Source organism: Macaca fascicularis, chromosome 16 (assembly GCF_037993035.2).
Source record: "Macaca fascicularis isolate 582-1 chromosome 16, T2T-MFA8v1.1".
NCBI lineage: Eukaryota > Metazoa > Chordata > Mammalia > Primates > Cercopithecidae > Macaca > Macaca fascicularis.
The window spans coordinates 53,779,668-53,796,891 of record NC_088390.1 but is presented as its reverse complement, the minus strand read 5'-3'; the positions used below and the strand labels follow the sequence as shown (position 1 = coordinate 53,796,891).

The window sequence follows — 17,224 nt, the reverse complement described above, 5'->3', positions numbered from 1 at the left end:
TAATAGCAAAGAATAATTGAAATCCCAAACTGACAAGGTTTTCAACAAAAGTAAAGTTTGCTAAAAGTTAACAGTGTAACCTATATTATCCTAACTTCTAATCTTATGGAAATCAGACCCTATCAGTGCCCCTCAAAGCTCAAGTCCATCAGCACAGTCATACAACTAATACCCCTGCTTATAGGGTTAGAAATGGCCACTACTACAGGAACTGGAATAACCAGTTTATGTACTTCATTATCCTACTACCACACACTCTCAAAGGATTTCTCAGACAGTTTGCAAGAAATAACAAAATCTATCCAGTAAGGATAGTAACTACAATCCCAAATAGACTCTTTGGCAGCAGTGACTCTCCAAAACCACCGAGGCCTAGACCTCCTCACTGCTGAGAAAGGAGGACTCTGCAGCTTCTTAGGGGAAGAGTGTTGTTTTTACACTAACCAATCAGGGATAGTACGAGATGCCACCCAGCATTTATAGGAGAAGTCTTCTGAAATCAGACAATGCCTTTCAAACTCTTATACCAACCTCTGGAGTTGGGCAACATGGCTTCTCCCCTTTCTAGGTCCTGTGGCAGACATCTTGCTATTACTGGCCTTCAGGCCCTGTATTTTTAACCTCCTTGTCAAATTTGTTTCCTCTAGAAATGAGGCTGTCAAGCTACAGATGGTCTTACAAATGAAACCTCAAATGAGCTAAACAAACAACTTCTACAGAGGACCCCTGGACCAACCCACTGGCCCTTTCACTGGCCTAAGGAGTTCCCCTCTGGAGGACACTACAACTGCAGGGCCCCTTCTTCGCCCCTACCCAGCAGGAAGTAGCTGGAGTGGTCATCGGCCAGTTCCCGACAGCAGTTGGGGTGTCCTGTTTGGAGGGGGGGGATTGAGAGGTGAAGCCATCTGGACTTCCTGGGTCAGGTGGGGACTTGGAGAACTTTTCTGTCTAGGTAAAGGATTGTAAATGCACCAATCAGCACTCTGTGTCTAGCTAAAGTTTTGTAAACACACCAATCAGCACTCTGTAAAAACAGACCAATTGGCACTCTGTAAAACGGACCAATCAGTGCTCTGTAAAATGGACCAGTCAGCAGGATGTGGGTGGGGCCAGTTAAGGGAATAAAAGCTGGCTACTGGAGCCAGCAGTGGCAACCTGCTTGGGTCCTCTTCCATGCTGTGGAAGCTTTATTCTTTCGCTCTTCACAATAAATCTTGCTGCTCCTCACTCTTTGGGTCTGTACTACCTCTATGAGCTGTAACACTCACTGGGAAGGTCTGTGGCTTCACTCCTGAAGTCAGCAAGAGCACGAACCCACCAGAAGGAAGAAACACTGGACACATCCGAACGTCTGAAGAAACAAACTCCAGGCACATCATCTGTAAGAACTGTAACACTCACTGCGAGGGTCAGCAGCTTCATTCTTGAAGTCAGTGAGACCAAAAACCCACCGGAAGGAACCAATTCCGGACACAAAGGCATTGGGTTCTCAGATACTCTGTGACCTTTCCCTAAGCCCTCTTTTTATTTAACCTCATCGTCTAGCCACTCTTGACTTCTGTGGTATCCTTGCCATAGCATTTCCAGGTGACTAGTTACTGGCTGTTGTTTTAGTCCTGCCACCATCCCTCCAGATTTTGCCTTTCTGGTTCCTCCCTCATTTATACAGGTCACATCCTAATAAATCCTTTACTACCACAATAGATAGAGTGGCTCAGTTTTTTGGCTGGATTCTGATTGAGCCAGAAGGTAAACATTAGTAAACGTAGAGATGTTAGGGCATTTTCAATGAAAAAATCAGGCAGCCCAAACCTGAACCCTTTGCTCATTTTTACATTAAGCCAAGTGAAACAGTAAACATTACACATCTCCTGACATAAGTTACTATGAGGATACACAGACTATGTACTCACGCCAAAGGAAAACAATGAATCTAAATCTAATTAAGTCTTTATATTTAACTTCCTGTTACTAAAAAATGGGTCGTTGGAGTGGATGAGCTTTTAGATCCCTTCCAACCAAAGGTATAATGGCGTTATATCTTCTAATCTATCTTTCAGAGAGTATTGTTACATCACAGTTTCCTAAAGCAGCCCAAAAGAAATGTAATACAAGACACATATGCAGTTTTTGTTTTCTAGAAAGCATGACTTAAACAGGTAAGTGATGCTGACTAAATTAATTTTAATAATATATTTTATTTAACTCAATATATACAAATCATTTTATCATGTAATTAAGAAATGAGATATTTTATATTTTTCATAAGTCTTTAAAATCTGATGCGTCTTGTGCACTCACAGCACGTCTCAATTTAGACTACCTGCATTTTGTATGCTCAGTTACCACCTGTGCCTAGTAGCTAATATATTAGACAGTGCTAGAGTAGTTAATAACTACTCTACAGAGTAGTTATTAAGTAATATTGCTTAAACAATCTGCATCTTACATATAAATAAAATACTAGAATTATAAATTCATCTCAACTTGTTATAACAGAGAAAACATCAACCATAAAATTGTGCTTAGTTTGAAAATACTACTTGCCTTGAGTCTAAACTTCAAAAAACAAGAAGGAAGAGAAAGCAAGACAATAACACTCATTTGTTTATTGAACCATGACTGTCATAAGGGAATTCTAGGCACATTCCATTCCATGCTTATGGCAATCCCATGGTGCAGTTTCTGTTGTATTCCCATTTTATAGCTAGGGATACTGGGTTTTAATAAGGTTTTGTAATTTACTGGGATCACACCCCTAGCAGGATTTGGGGGAGCTGGAATTCTAAACTTATGTCTGGTTAACTGTAATTCTCAGAGAATTTCCTCTGTGACATCAGTGAAAAAAATCATTTTGTATAGACCAGAATAGGAAAAAAGGAAAAGAAAAAGGAGAAAAGTTTAGTTATTTTATTTTAACTTTAATTTTAAGTTCAGGGCTACCTGTGCAGATTTGTTATGTAGGTAAACCTGTGACTTGGGGGTTTGTTGTATAGATTATTTCATTAACTTTAGATATTGAGCAAATGATAGTGATAAATCAGGAGACAGAGCATAAGAAACTAAAGGGTTTTCCTACATTACGTTGAGGTTCCCCTCTATTTCACAGAATATTTTTTCACCTAAATTTTTCTTCAGGCCAAGTTTGTGTGTGCAGGAACATCTCTAATTATGGAATTTACTCTATGTTAGTTAAATTTAGAATGGCTTAATGGATGGCTCTCTCTAAAGCTTATTACTGTATACCTAAGGTCATCACAGTATTAATGGTTTCTTAGAAAAGAAACTGTGTAAGACTACTAATAAGCACCATGTTTTATGCATATTTTATGCCAGTCACTTAAAATTTATAATTTATGTTGCTAGAGCATTTATTCAATATTGATAGCTTATTTTATGCCACTTCTACTTGGTATTAGAAATATATTAAGTGACTAAAATGCATATGCCCTTTCTATCAATATGCACTTAATGTTAATGCTTTCTGAAACACTTTTGAAGTAATAATAACCACCTTCCATTCAAAATTGTTTTTATAATACCCCTTACAATTAGCTGAAAATTCATCAAATGCAATGTTAATTCATCAACATTATTGTACAACATATACTGAGAAGAAAAAATGTGACTGTCTCCTCCACAAATTAAAATTGTGACTTTATGATAGGATATTATTTCTATCCTATAGTACCCAGTTGGTGAGCCGGGGACCAGTAGGAGTATAAACTGTCCTGTGTTACTTGAATCCTTTATCTTTTGATGACCACAGGAATGTCACAACAACAAATAGTGTGACATTGTTTTTTCCCAAATGGTAGATGCTTTGATGAAAGTTAATCATGGAAAAAGATGAAATAAATGACTTAGAAGTATTTATTAACTGATCCCCAAACATAGAAAACCATAGACTACAGAAACAGAGAAAAATGAAGAAGACTAACGACAAGTAACAAAATGGCTATGAACTTATGAAACAAAAGGGAACAGGATGTAGCCACAGTGTGAAGTAGAGGCAGGATACCCAAAGAAGATGTTATTGGAGCTGGGCCTTGAAAAGTAAATTACTTAGAGAGCGAATGCAAAAAAGCCATCGAGAGAAAATAGTATGTATATGAAAAAATAATAGGCTGATTTGTCCAAAAATGAAAACTCTTAAATCAATTTAAAAGGTAAAGGAGAGGGAAGGAAACTATTTAGGGATAAAGCTGGATAGTTAGTTTGTTACCCAAAAGAAAATAATTTTGTGTGCCTCACTAAATATTTATTCTATTGACAAGGGGATGAAATTTGTAGTTTTAACATATGTGACTAACATGCTGAGAGCTCTGAGTTTGTATTTATGATAACTGATGATGTGGACAATGTGTTGGAGGGAGGACAGATCAAATGCAATAATGCAGTGAGAAATGGTGAGGAATAAATGAGATATACTTCATGATACGTATGATGTAGACATACATATCATGATCCAGGTATTAGCTTCTTTGATATGGAGTCATAAAAACATTACTTTGGAAATACAAGAGAAATCAATTTCAGTTAGGTGGGTTAGGGAAAACAAGGTAGATTTATTTTTTGTCTAAACAATTCTCATTGTTCTTTATAATGTTGGTGACAATGACAAAAATGAGAAATGTAAAGAGCACAGTATATTCATGTGTAGGATAAACTACCTATGCTGAGAGCAGCTAGATTTCTATGCCATTGTTGACATTTTATTTATCACAAGCCTGCCTAAACACGAATCCACTTTGGATTAATTGCTTCCAAAACTATATATTTAAATGTTGAAGCTGTAGCGAAGTAATTAACTATGTGATCATTTATCATATCATGCTTTAATGCCAATGGGACATTATGAGCAATGAGTATTTATCAATGTTCTGATTGTAACTGAGTAGCAGTACCCCTGTTTATTATTGCTATTTTTAAACAGTATGATTTTAACACCTGGCATCCTAAAATTGTCCTGTTAATGTGTTCTGCTTTGGGATCAGGCTGACATTGAAAGGCCAAAAATTCAAGATAATTCCACAATAAACAGCTTTGTGATCAAAAGTTAGGGTGATATGAAACTTCGACCTGCCATAAATACAGGACAGGTTTGCTTAATCTCCACATCATTGAAACATTGGCATGGTAATTCTTTGCTGGGAGGAGTTTCATGTCTATTCTACGATGTTTAGCAGCATCTTTGGTCTCTACCCACTGGATGCCAGTAGCAATCTCTTATAACTGTGACAATCAAAATGTCTCCAGATATTGCCCAGTATTGCCGCCAATATTAGCTAACATAAAGACATCCTTTAACTTGAAAGCTGCACCCACATGAAGTAACCTACCATGTGTTTTACCACAAATTTTTAAATTTTTAAAGTAAACAGTTGCAAATAAAATTACTGGAGATCCCCTAACGTACATTAGACAGAAAAAAAAAATCATAAATATATGGGTATATATTTTGGGCTTTTTTGCTCATCAGTAAAAGTGTTCAATTAATCCTTATTTCTACCCATTTTTCTGAGTCACTGGCACGATTAACTTTACTATCTTGTTAGCATAACCAAAAACATGTATGTTTTTCTTTGTAAATCTTTTGCTAACTAAGCACATTCTATATTTTCATATTCAAATTGATTGTTACAGAGTATAAGTTTGTATTAGTGCACAACTTCTATGCCCTCTAACTCTCCCATTTACGCAATGGTAAACAATAACATTGTTTTTCCTTCATCTGGCAGGAGGTAAGGGTTAAAGTTTGAAAATCCACGCAAATCAGACTTTATCCTAAGAACTTCATATAAAAGCTATAAAATCTAAATTGCCTTCTCAAAAGTGAAAAAAGTATAAATTATATTTGGAGGAATAATTAATTAATCAAACTATAGAGCAATGGTGGAGCAAAGAGGAAAATAAGAGCAATCCATTAAACTTAAAGAAAAATTGTCCAGTGTAATCAATCTACTTGATTCCTGTGGGGGAAAAAAAAATGGAATAGGGACCTGATAAATAGGGAAAAAGCTATGGGGAATGTGCCTTAGTGGAAACAACATCATTTTCAAATCCTAAATCTCCTGATTTCTAGTTGAACTTCTGGGTAGTTTAATCAAATTTTCTAGATCTCAGTATTCTTACTAGGGGATGCTATCATCTACTTTCAGGTTTGATTCAGGAATTAAAATAATAACAATAGCTAATCCTTGTCAGTAACTTCTATATGTTCTCTAAATATTATATTAATATTAATGACAATCCAATGATGTGAATATTATTATTATCTCTGTTAAATAGAAAAAGAAACAGAGGAAGGAGAGGTCACACATAGATTTAAGTTTAGGGCTCATGCCTGTAATCCCAGAGCAGGCGAGTCTGTTGAGCTTAGAAACTGGAGACCAGCCTGGGCAACATGGTGAACCCCTGTCTCTATTAAAAATCCCCCCCGCCAAAAAAAAAATAGCCAGGTGCGGTGGTGTGTACCTGTAATTCCAGCTACTTGGGAGGCTGAGGTGGGAGGACCACTTAAGCCTGGGGATGTGGAGGTTGCAGTGAGCCAAGATTGTGCTGCTGTATTCCAGCCTGGGTGACAGAATTAGACCCTGTCTCACTAATAATAGGAAGAAGAAGAAGAAGAAGAAGGAGAGGGAGAGGGAGAGGGAGAGGGAGAGGGAGAGGGAGAGGATCTGACTTTAAAAGAGTAACTCCAACATTATAATATGCTTTCACAAATACCCTAAAAAGATGTCTTACGTGCAGTGGGTTGGCCAAACAAAATAGCTCTCTGCCTTTAACTAAAAAAAATATGTGAAGAAAGATAAATAATAATTTACCTAAGTGCATGAAGAAACTCAGAAACAGGAGCAGGAACAGAGTATGGGCCTGCTAATAAAAACCGAATGTACTATTTCTCTCTTCCTCATTTAGCTACCTAATGTCTTGCGATTTTCCTATTTTTTTCTACTGCTTTGAACCTTGCCTTAGTTCACATCTTCATAAATTTTTGCTCAAGCCTAATTAAGTCTGCATATTCTGCTACAAATTTCTAAAACAAAATCTGATCATGTTGATGGCCTTGCTTAAATATCAAGAGTTTCCTTTGGCTTCTGGGATAAGTCTAAATTCTTCTCTTCATTTAGTAGTATCTAGTTAAATTCAAGATTTGCACACCCTTAGAATCAGTGATTTCACGTGCAGGTATACATTCTAGATAATCTCTTGCATGTGTGTAGGAGATACTTACAAAATGTTTGGTGTACCAGAGTTTGTAATAGTGTATGATCTAAATGCCATATTCTGGGACAATAAAGAGAAAAATTATTGTATTCAAATAATGGAGTACTATACAGTATTTCATTTTTATTTCTTAGTGACAAATGAAAATTATATATATTTATGGTGTACATGTTGTTTTAAAATATGTATACATTGCAGAATGTCTATAGCAAGCTAATTAATATGCATTATCTCATACATTTGTGGTGCATACACTTAAAATCTACTCTGGTAGCAGTTTTCAAGTGTACAATACATTGTTTTTAACTATAGTCACTACGTTGTACAATACATCTCTTGAACTTATTTCTGCCTGGCTAAGTGAAATTTTGTATGCTTAGACCAACTTCACCCCAATCCCTTCCACCTCCCCATCCTCTGGTAATCACTATTCCACACTCTGTGTCAATGACTTGATGTTTTTAGATTCCACATATAAATAAGATCATGTAGTATTTGTCACTTAGCATAATATCTTCAAGGTTCATCCATGTAGTTGCAAGTGACAGGGTTTCCATCTTTTGTAAGGCTGAATAGTATTCCAGAGTGGATATATACCACATTTTTATACAGCATTTTAAATGAGCATCTTATGCTTATTCAGAATACAGACTAATTTTAAAAGTAGAATAATTTCAAAAATAATACAATACAGTATGATATATATCATCTACAAGTAAATAAAATAATAATATATATTGTTTAGGATTACATTGCTCATAGAGTAATATTTGGGATAATGATTACCTGTGGTGATGAAAAGAAGGTGAATTAATAATTTTACATACCGGGAGCTTTAAGTATATTTTCAATTTATTTTTAAGCTGTTTGTCAGTTACATAGTATTTATCATATTATGCTTTAGATGTTTTTGTATGCTTCAAGCACTTAATAAAAACTTAAATCATCTCTACAAAAGTAAATAACTATAAATAAGCCTGTCAAAAAGGTCCACTCTGAATTGATTGTTACATACTTTTCCAATATTGCTTATGGACACTTTATTGATCTCCAGTCGTGATGAACCATGCTGCACAGTTTTCCTAACACATCATTCTCTCTCTTTTCTGTACAGCTGGTTTTATACTATAAGAACTTTCCATTCACCTTACTCCTACTAACTTGTTCAGGCTCAGCTCCGAGCTCTCAAACTCCAGGACTCTTTTTTGAAATCTTTAGTTTGGCCATTGTGTTCTAATATCTCATGACACCATTTCTACTTTTGTGGCAGCTCTGAAACAATACCTGTGAACTCTGCTGACATGACACAGCCAGTGGAGGTTGGCAAGGGGGCTCTGCTCCTCATTAGCCACTCAGGATCCCAGGTGATGGAGGCTACAACAGGAACTGTGCCTACACAGTCACTGTGGCAGGAAGAAAGGGGAATGGTGGATCATGATCTCTTTCTTAGAGCCCCTACCCGGAAGTGACCAAAATCATTTTCATTCACATTTCTTTTAATGAAGTAACTCAAATGACCTCTGCTAACTTTAAAGGAAATGAAAAAATTCAAGCCCTACGAGGTGACTAAATGGTGAACAGCTTTGTATGAAATACGTAAACAGCCCTAAAGACTACTACAGTCCGCACACTTCTCATGTTGAATTGTGATGAATTATTTACTCCTCCTGTGCAGACATTTTGTCTTAGCTCTGTATGTTGGCCACTGATATCATATAGACACGTTCAAAACTATATGTTTCGCCCGGGTAAGAGAACACATCCTCACTCAGAGAACAGGTCCCCATCTACTTCTAGATGAATCCTTCAGAAAGTAGTATCTGTGGGTGAACATTAGCATTTCATTATTGGATCATTTTTTGACCACATTCTGCTCGATTGACTGTAAGGTTATCAATCTATGAATTTTCAGAGCTGACCATATTTAGTTCAGTCTTCCCACAAAAGAAGGGGGATCTCAGCATGTATTCACTTTTATGTACCTGAAAGACATTTGCTGAAAATTGATAAATCAGCCCAGCCTATTGCAGTGGTCTGTCTGTCATCAAAGGATAGGAGAGCCAATTTCTTCAGTTTTCAAGGCACAATTATTCACTGTAAAAAATCCAAACTTAAAAGGTTTTTCTAAGACGGTTGCTCATTCCAAGTCATAAGGATCCATCCTCCTTGAATTGGTTTACCTATTTATCATCAAAACAGTAATGTTATTAAAAATCCAATTTTCCCTAAGACTTATTAATTTCAAATCTATTTCCTTTTCTACATTTCTTTTAAAAATGAGATTTTAGCATGTTGAGAGGTGTGAAGGAATACGTCGTGTTTTTCCTTTTCTTATTCCTCTTGTCAAGTTATGTGCATTTTTGTATTGTACTATGTTAACATTCTACGGAATTTCTAAAACTTGGACTAAGCACTCTTACCACAGATGATCTCGTATGTAGTATCATATTAAACATAATTAATTTGTATCTTCACTTTGAAGATTAAATGCCAATCTCATTTATGAAAATGTGACAGGAAAGTATCCTAAACTCTCAGTATTTACAAACATTTTTGCATGACCTGTCAATCTAGCAACAAATTCTATAAACTGTGCCTTAGAAACATAATCAGAATCAACTACTGCTCACAGTCTTCAGTGCTCCTCCTTGTGGTTGAGGCCATCAACATCAGGACTATTTCAAGTCTCATTCTGTCTGTTCTTTCTACAGACTTAGTCCTCCTTTAAAAATGCAGTTCAGGCCAGGCGCAGTGACTTACACCTATAATCCCAGCACTTTGGGGGGCCGAGGCAGGTGGATCACGAGGTCAGGAGTTTGAGACCAGCCTGGCCAAGATGGTGAAACCCCGTTTCTACTAAAAATACAAAAATTATCTGGTGGCAGTGGTGGGAGTCTGTAATCCCAGCTACTCAGGAGGCTGAGGCAGGAGAATCACTTGAACCCAGGAGGCAGAGGTTGCAGTGAGCCGAGATTGCACCACTGCACTCAAGCCTGGGCAACAGAGCAAGACTCTGTCTCGAAAAAAAAATGCAGTTTATTAAGATCACAGTCAGGAACAGAAAACCAAATACCATGTGTTTCTACCTATAAATGGGAGGTAAACATTGAGTACACATAGACATAAAGATGCAAACACTAGACCCTGAGGATTACTTGAGGGGAAAGAAGAAAGGAAGGCATGGACTAAAAAACTACCTGTTGGGTACTAGGCTCACTACCTGGGTGATGGGATCATGGGTAGGTACCCCAAACCTCAGCATCAGGCTATACGCTGTGTAACAAACCTGCACATGTACTCCTGAATCTGAAATAAAAGTTGAAATTAAAAAAAAAAAAAAAAAGATTACCGTCACATGAATTCTCTGTTGAAAATCCCTCTCCATGGCACATAGGGTCCTCCATTACTGAGCTTCTAGCTAAATTCCCCACCTCCCAACATTCTCCTGCCCCCACTTTGCTTTTTTTGCTTTGCATTCATTGCAGCTTTGACTTTCATGTCAGGGTCTTTGTACCTGTTTTCCCTACCTAGGTCACTCTCCCCCTTGTAGCAAATAATTAATCCCCACTCTTCTTACAGATCTTTGCTCAACATTCACATTTTTCAGAGGGGACTCCTCAGATAACATTATCTGAAGTTAAAATATCATGACACTCTCTATCCCTTATCCAACTTTCTTTTCATTCTGTTTATTAATTATCATCTGATATTGCACAGTTGATAAGTGAGTACACCACATATACATATACATATAAACATAAACATTATTTGCATATTCTCACTAAAATGCAGATTATATAAGGGAGGACTTTTTTATTTTGTTTCATTCACCAGTACCTAGAAGAGCATCAAGAACATTTTAAGTGTTTCAAAATTATTTCTTGAATGAATAAATGATTAGATAAGCTCTTACAGAGTAGATGGATCAGAACTTCATTCTCAAGAAATTTCTGCAGTCGTTTGTACTGCAGTGCCTTACATTTATACCAGTTATGGTAAAGACCAAAGTTGCAAGGGTACCAGGGATATAATTCCATTAACAGTTCTTTTTTATTTATTTATTTTTGTGAGACGGGGTCTCTCTCTGTCACCCAGGCTGTAGTGCAATGGCATGATCATGGCTCACTGCAGCTTCAGCCTCCCCAGGTTCAAGTGATTGTCTCACCTCTGCCTCCTGAGTAGCTGAGACTACAGGCATGGGGCACCATGCCGGGCTAATTTTTGTATTTTTTGTAGAGATGGGGTTTCGTCATGTTTCTCACGCTGGTCTTGAACTCCTGAGCTCAAGTGATTCACCTGCTTTGGCCTTCCAAAGTGTTCGGATTACAGGCTTGGACCACTGCGCCTGGCCTCACAGTCTCATTTTAATCAAACGTCTCTCCTATGCTCAGGACACCAATTGGCTTCCTTCATTTTTCTTCCTTCTTATTTTCCTCCTTCCTTCTCTTCCTTCTATTGTACTTTTCATCCTTTTTTCCCTTCAATTCTAATCATTCACTATGGGCTATAAAACTCTTCAGATTCTGTGGTCCAGCTCACTAAGTCCACCTTCTAAGGAATGTTGTTTCTCTGTATGTAGCACAGTGGCACTCTGAGCTGTTAGTGTAGCATGAACATGGGTTGTAGCCTAAAATGCTGCTACCTCACCACTGTGAGAAAGATTGTATCCCACACGTTTCATCAATACTTTTGAAACTGTGAAAGAAGACGGTGGACCAAGCTTAAGTTTTGCTTAAGACTTCTGTCAAACAAATGAGGGCAAATCATCCGATAGCAACCATAGGAGGTGAAAATTCAGTCACTAGAGCTATAGCTGATGCACGATTCCTCCACAGCCTCTTTCGTTCTCAGATAGCACAGAGGAATTGAGCAAGAAGAAATGTCAGAGTTTTGGACAGGAACATTGGCTCTTGAATTGTGAAGCATTTAATATGCTTGATTAGGAAAACACAAGCCCCACCCTATTCAGCATAATCAGTAGCTTGACCACAAGTCTCGTGTTACAGCAGTGCGATGTAGCAAAACTGCATCCTCTTGCCCTCACTCGGAACACCAGTCCTTTCCCTGGCACCATCAAAGCTCTAGGACACGCAAAGTGGCTACATGATGTGGCTTCATAATGTAGCTTCTAGCCCCACAACCTCAGCATCCTACCAGGATTGACTGCCTTATGTGCTTTGATGTATCTGCTTTCCATTGAGTGGGTCTCGTTTCCTAAAATACTCTGCTCTGCAGGATACAAACTTGCTTCCCAGGAGTCCAAGCTACAGGGATCAGTCTTGGGCAATTTAGTCCTTGTATCTCACTTTGTTGAGTCACTTCTTTTTCTTATTTTCTCTCATCAGTTTAATTAGCTGGGGGTAATTAGAAGACTTATCTGGCTATTAATACTGAGAGATTCCATAATGATATTTCATCATAGATCATGTATTGTTGAGCCAGTGCTCTGTGGTATCATAATCTCTAAACATACTAAGATGATCTCCATCCTATTTTTAATTTTCTAATATTGGAATCTTTGTTTTTATTTAACACAAATAAATGCAAAGTTCACTATGTGTGAAGCACTCTTTTAAGTGCTTTATAGTTATTAACTCATTTATTTCTGATAACAATTCTATGGTATAAGTACTATTATCACTTTCATTCTACAAATGAGAAAACTGAGACCCAGAGAGCTGAAGCAAGTTCCCCATGGTTCCACCTCTAATAAGTTTATAAATTGAGCTGTTCCATTCTAACCTTAGTCCCTTGCCTACCATTTTATCAATATTTTATTAATCAATTCTTTTCCCAAGAAATCTAGAAATGTATTTCAAAGAAATACATTTTATTTTAAGTAATTTTCTTATATTTCAAGAAGTGTAAATTTTCAAGGAAGTTCACCATAGATAATCATGATGCTTGTCTTAAATTCCTCATGTTTGGTGACCTTACATATAGATTCCCAGATTCAGAAAAAGAATTTTATTTTCCCAATACAACTATAGAAAAATATGTAACTACAGAAAGATGTAAAGAAATGTTTGCTGCAACGTGGATTCACTGGTAAGGAGGGAAGATAAAATACTGGAAAAGATATCTGCATGAAATTCCTCAAAATTAAATTTTCCTCTTAGTTTTCCCAGAGTACTGACCACTTGGAACAATAAGCCTAAACGTTGTTTTGGAGGAACATCAAGATTTTACTGGCATAGTAATATCATATGGTTTTTAAAAAACTCCTTTTTAGAATATGATATCTTAACTATATTTGCTAAAATGCATTAATTTATGAATTTGATATTAATATCTACTGTTGCTGTGTAGGCTTTCTCAAATTTGAAATTCATTTAGTATTTCTGTAAAGAAATACTTGCATATACTAACCTTTAATTCATTCTTAACTAATATATCTTCCAGCACAGAATAAACACAGGTAACACAGGTGTGTTTTGACTGATAGGCTATAGCAGACATGGTTCTTAGGCTCCCAGTGGATCTTGGGCATTTTAACTTGAATACTCTGACGTTGATCTTTTTACCTCATTTCTCAGTGTATTAGGCCTTTACTGTCTTTCACTTAAGAATGCTCAATTTTCCTACTAATGCACTAAATCTCCCTAAACAACCACCCTCTATATAATTTCAAAGATTGCTTTACCTTCTCCCCTCTATTGCATTTTGATAAAAGTTGAGGTTTTTTCTGAGCTGACTTGAAACTAAAGAAAGTATATTTTATTTCTCTAGAGTAATTAATTCTTTGGTAGAATATATTTTGAAATCCTAATATGTATCACACATGATTTAGTTGCTTTACCTTCTTTGGCAAAGCCTATACCTGAAATGAAAAGGCACACCCACACTAAAGATGAAGGACTGTAAGATGCTTGAAATCACATGTCAGAATCACCTCTGCTAACATACTTTTGCCCCTATTCACATAACTCTTCTTCAAATCAAGTATGTCAGGCAAGAAAGTGCACTGAATAAATGTTAATTGTTATAATAAATGTTAAGCTGCCCTACAGTATTGTGAACATACATGCTCTGTAGATTCCCCACTAGTTTATTTTAGAATGAACATCTCAGGGATAGTCACAGCATTTTGTCCACAATGGTAAACCCATATACAGTCTGATAAATAATAACGGCTAATTTTTTATCATAAAAATAAATGATAACTTCAAATATGAATGATTGTGTCAAAGAACAAAATATACATAGGCAAACCCAGATTTATATCTCATTTTTTCTCAGGGGGCATAGTTTTGATAATAAGTCATCTATCAGCATTTACTAAGTGTCAGAGTTTGGGCTAGATATTGGTATATATGGTATACAATTTACTATATAAAATAGCAGTGTATGCCAGCTACTATAATATTTATTTAAAAACTTTGTTGAAACTTTGTTTGTTGCCCAAAGTGGGGGTAAAGCTAAATTTTAAATATTGATCTCTTGAGCCTGATTGCTATTCTCTTTGCATTTTCTCCAGTTATCTAAAGAATATTAAATAAAAAGAAACTTTGTTTTGGAAATCTAGAGATTCTCTTTAGGGTCTTCATTGAAGAAGGGGCAAGAAGAAAACAGAAAGGAATATTATTATGTATTCTACTGCAGCAGACCCAGATAAATGAACTGCAGCTGCACACCTGAGACAACGGTGCCCTAGATTTAGTGATTTAGCACAAAACAGAACAACTAGTCAAGAAAATTATGTGGTTGGAGTATGTGATGAGACAGTAATAAGAGGAATTTTAGCCGTCATGACCCTTTTACTACCTAAAAGCTATGATTCCTTTCCCAAATGCTATGCCAGTAATCTATAAAAAAAACCAATATAGAGAATAATGCTTAAACTGCTCAAATGTGACACATTTCAGAGTATTTCCAATTATACAGTGGTCTTAACACCTTTCTATTTTGGATTTTCCAATCTAGAATTAGAGTTTAACAAGAGACCATGGCCAACCATGAAGAATCTTTGTATACCCTCTCATTGTGTTAATTTGAAAAACAATATCTATATAATGTAATTTAAAGACGTTGGTAATGTGCTACTTAGGAACAGATTTTTAAGTCTCCTCACGCATAGTGGAGAATACTGTTTCCATTGGCAAGAGGGGCTCAATGGGTTGAGAATCTCTGCTTTGCCTGCGTCCAACCAGACGACTCTATTTCACGTTTCAAGGTCTCACTCCTTCCTGATCAATGGTGTAACTTTAACATGAGTGAGTTGGTGAGCCTGAGAATTCAATGGGTAATAAATAAGCACATAATGCATTCATAATTGCCAAAACCTCATATGTGCAACACAAGTGCAATACTGTCACTAAATCTCAATTGTATTATGCTATGAAAAAGAAGCCAAACTAGAAATACAACCTAATATATAACCCTATTTATATCATGTTTTGGAAAAGACAAAACTACAGAGGCAGAAAATAGATCAGTTGTTGTAGGGGTAGGAGGTGGGAGCAATAGTATGATCTTTAAAAAGATCACAGGTAAATTTTGGGGGGAATAAAACTACTCTGTATCTTGATTGTGCTGGTGAAAGGACTACATGTGTTTATCAAAACTCACAGAACTGAACATTAAGAGTGGACTCTACTGTATGTAGATGTTACCTTCTTTTAAAAATTTTTCATAACACAATACTGCTGTACAGCCGTTGAGATGGCTAAAATTAAAATGACCACCAGTGCTGAGCGTTACTGAAGATGTAGAACAAGTAGAAGTCACAGACATTTCTATTGGTAAAGTAAAATGACACAACTATATTGGAAAAACAGTTTAGCAGTTTCTTAGAAAAAGAGTTAAAGGCTAGAGGCTGTGGCTTAGGCTGGTAATCCCAGCACTTTGGGAGGCCGAAGTGGGCAGATCACGAGGTCAAGAGATTGAGACTGTCCTGGCCAACATGGTGAAACCCCGTCTCTACTAAAAATACAAAAATTAGCTGGGCAGGGTGGTGCATGCCTATAGTCCCAGCTACTTGGGAGGCTGAGGCAGTAGAATTGCTTGAACCCAGGAGGCAGAGGTTGCAGTGAGACGAGATCGCACTACTGCACTCCATCCTGGCAACAAAAAACAGTTAAAGATAGTTACCATATAGCCTAGAATTTTCAATCCTAGGTATTTATCCAAGATAAATGAAAGCTTATCTGTATGTGTGTGTGTGTGTGGTGTGTGTGTGTATATATATATATATATAAACGACGTGAATAACAACCTTCATAGAAGCTTTATTTAATGTAGCCCCAAAGTGAAACAATGCCAATGCCTATCAATGGGTGAATGAATAATCAAATTGAAATATAGTTATTAAATGCAATACTGATGAGGAATATAAACTACAAACTACTGATAACAACAGCATAGACGACTCTCAAACCATTATACTGAGCAAAATAAGTTAGCCACAAAAGTATTGTGCATTTTTTATTTCAAATTCTATCCCTATTTATTTGAAACTCTCGGTAAGGTAAATTTAAATTATAATTATAAAAACATACATTGGTATTGAATAGTTTGGGAAAACTAAATACAAAATGGAATAAGAAAACTTGTTGGATTACAGAATACCCTATATCTTGATTCTGGTGTTGGTTGCATGGTTAAATACATTGGTAAAACTCATTTAACCATACCTTTAAAATACATTAAAATAGTTTTAGTTTATTGTTTACAAATTATACCTCAATAAAGTTGATCTAGAAAATACACCTCCTACATAGTGTGAGTATTCCAAAAGTAAGTATTGTAAATATTGCTTATTGTTTGGTGTTGTAGCTGGAGTCTTATTGGAAGTAAATACACCGTAGTTCTGAAAAAAAAAAATCACTTAAACGGCATTGGAATTTGGAATTTTAAAGTGTGGAAAAAACTCTACTAAAACATATTCCACATGAAAAATCATGATACACTATGGAAATACTTCAAGAGGTAGACTCAATAGATAACACAATGAAGAGTATTATTGTTCCCAAGCATTTGAGATAGATAACACATA

General features: G+C 36.4%; 1 long non-coding RNA gene across 1 annotated transcript in view; it reads left to right on the top strand.

The window, feature by feature from the left end:
- Positions 1–1,158, top strand: part of LOC135967659 (uncharacterized) — a 47,076-nt gene extending 45,918 nt beyond the window's left edge. Inside the window, exon 2 of the long non-coding RNA XR_010581813.1 lies at positions 648–1,158. This is a non-coding gene — a long non-coding RNA (uncharacterized lncRNA). The remainder of the gene's footprint in view (positions 1–647) is intronic.
- Positions 1,159–17,224: the final 16,066 nt, after the last annotated feature.